We start from the raw sequence: 2,751 nt of genomic DNA on the forward strand, positions 1-2,751 counted from the left end.
TCCAAATGTTTACGTTAGTTCCTAATACCGTACTCTAAACTATTCTATAACACATCATAATAAATTATGATGAATTCAAACATAAATCTAATATTTTTTCCATAACTGAAGTCTTTTTTTCAATAAAAAGCACCTGCAGTGCATCTCACCTCGTCGAGCTGGAAGATCTCCGGATCTCCCTTCTCCAGCGTCTTGAGTTTCTGTTCCAGGGCCATCCATTCTCCCCTGAGGGCCAGAGGCATCAGGCGCTGAGGGCTCCCCGACATCATACAAGACCACAAAATAACCTCACAGGAATCAAACCACACGGGTCTGTCAACACACAAAAGCACGTTCATTTACAAGACAAAACCCAGACGGATCTGCAGCAGGTGCTGATCTAGCGGTTCCTCCCTCTTGGTAGGAGACTAGGAGGTAACTTATAAAGCGCACATTCCTCCGACTGTCCGCAGCGGGTTAAAGTTTGCAAACTCCGCCTTCAGTTCCTCCTGTTACCCTGGATTCAACAAAAAAGACCATTTGAAACAATCCCACAGAAAAGAGACAATAGCAAGAGCTCATGCTGCTGAAAACAGCGTTTCAGCTGTACTTTCAGTCCTCGTTTTACTGCTGTTGTCAACGTTAACTTACCTCAAAATCAACGCCAACTTTTTTATGCTAAAATAATAATGCGTTAATCTCTATTTTAGGGTAAAACCAGGTCCATCTGTATGGAACGGTGTTTTCGTTTGAGCACATCACGTTTGTTTGGTGTAGCATGGTAAATTTGACATTTTTTTAAAGTGTATTCTGACATGTAGCACACATACACACACACACATATATATATATATATATATATATATAGGCCTATATAAACTTACCACTGTGACTTCTGTCTCAGTTGCACCGATCAACCGTTGAAATTAAAACATTTTACCCAAAATATAGAAATAACCCAATAAACTTTAAGAATAACCCAATAAGCAATCCAATATGTTTAACCCAGATATTGTGTAGTAAACAACCCAAGAAAATAGACCTATAACTTAATTAATTTGTATTTCCTGCTAGCATAAAGCACATACATAAACAAAAGATTCACAAACCCGCTCCGAAGTTCCGATCTGAATCAGATAATTCGCGAACCGGCTCCGAAGTTCCGATCTGAATCAGATAATTCGCGAACTGGCTCCGAAGTTCCGATCTGAATCAGATAATTCGCGAACCGGCTACGAAGTTCAGCTCTCAATCAAATGATCCGCGATATGCGCTCCGAAGCTCCGATCTGAATCAAAAGTAGGGATGGGCGATACCCCTTATTTTGTTTTCGATACGATACCGATATTTTTCAAGGCACTATCGTCGATATCGATACCGATTCGATACTTCTGCACTAAACTTTTAAATTATGAAATGTATTAAATTATTAAATTACTAAGAGTAAAATGGGTAGTGAAAACCACTTAACTTTATGTTTAAAACGCATTTTAACCCGTTTAATCCCAAATTTTTCCCAGACATGAAAATATCCAAATGATGCGTCATTAGTAACCCTTTGAAATAATCAATTTTTTTTTTTTTTGGAAAAGTGTGTGAAAAATTTTATTTTATGGTCAGTCACAATTGTAACCGGTGGGATAATGTGTATACTGAATTTACATATTTCTGCAGTCATCAAATTTTTTATATATCTTAGCCCAGCTATTTTAAACTGTTTGATCACATTACTATTATGCATAAAAACCCTTATACAACATTGATAGGAATACTGAGATCAAATACAAAAAAATACAACCATCAACGTATTTCAAAATTTTTACTTTTTTTGTAACATATATCATCACATTTTTATATTAGTGCTACCAGTATTACAACATTAATATTCTAACATATTTGTAACATTTGAACTTTTGATTTAGTGCAATATTTTGTACTGCCATTAGGGACTGCCAGTGACCGGTTGTTGCATGCATAAAATGCAACCTTTTTATTCTGACAGTGTATGATTTCTATTAACATTACAGAATAGAACATGATCAATATTATCTTTCAACGTTCAATTTAAATAATTGTAATTGCACAAACTATGTAGGCTACAATTTCAATTTGTTTATTGTGAAATAACTCAAACATTTATGTTTTTATTTCTGTCCTCTGATAAGCATTGTTCAGGGCTGCCATTCCCAAAAGCTTTAATGCTTTCTTATGATACTTTTGGGAAACGCAGCCCTGTTTGATGGTAACAGCCCAAATGTCTTATTCTTCTTCACTGATTAAATGTAAGAATTTGACTCAAAAGATAATGCACACTTTATAAAAAAATGGCTTTATAAAGGTAAAATGCCCATAAAAGGTAAAAATCTATTTAAATTTATCTGACCACCACACAGAATATGAAGAATATCAAAAACTTTAGGAGTCAGCTGTCCATGAAAGTCCTTAAGATACCAGCATGATAACACACGCAATCAGCTGAATGAATGACTCAATACTCACTCATTAAGTGTCTTACCATCACTTACTGGTAGTTCAGCTGAGAAGTTAGTTAAAGTATGCATTTTTCCCCTTAACATTTCTTATTTGTATATTCATAAATGCATTTAAAACATTAATCTCGTACTTAATTTTATGATTTTTTAAAGATATGTGGGTAGTTGACATTTCAAACAGTGACAACTGGGCCAATGTGACATGCTATTATATTGTCATATCTATTATATCTAAACCTATTTAAGTATTTTAGTATTTTAAGTATATAAAATGTTTAAC

The sequence above is a fragment of the Sinocyclocheilus anshuiensis genome, unplaced genomic scaffold (genome assembly GCF_001515605.1).
Source record: "Sinocyclocheilus anshuiensis isolate Anshui unplaced genomic scaffold, SAMN03320099.WGS_v1.1 scaffold1497, whole genome shotgun sequence".
Classification (NCBI taxonomy): Eukaryota; Metazoa; Chordata; class Actinopteri; order Cypriniformes; family Cyprinidae; genus Sinocyclocheilus; species Sinocyclocheilus anshuiensis.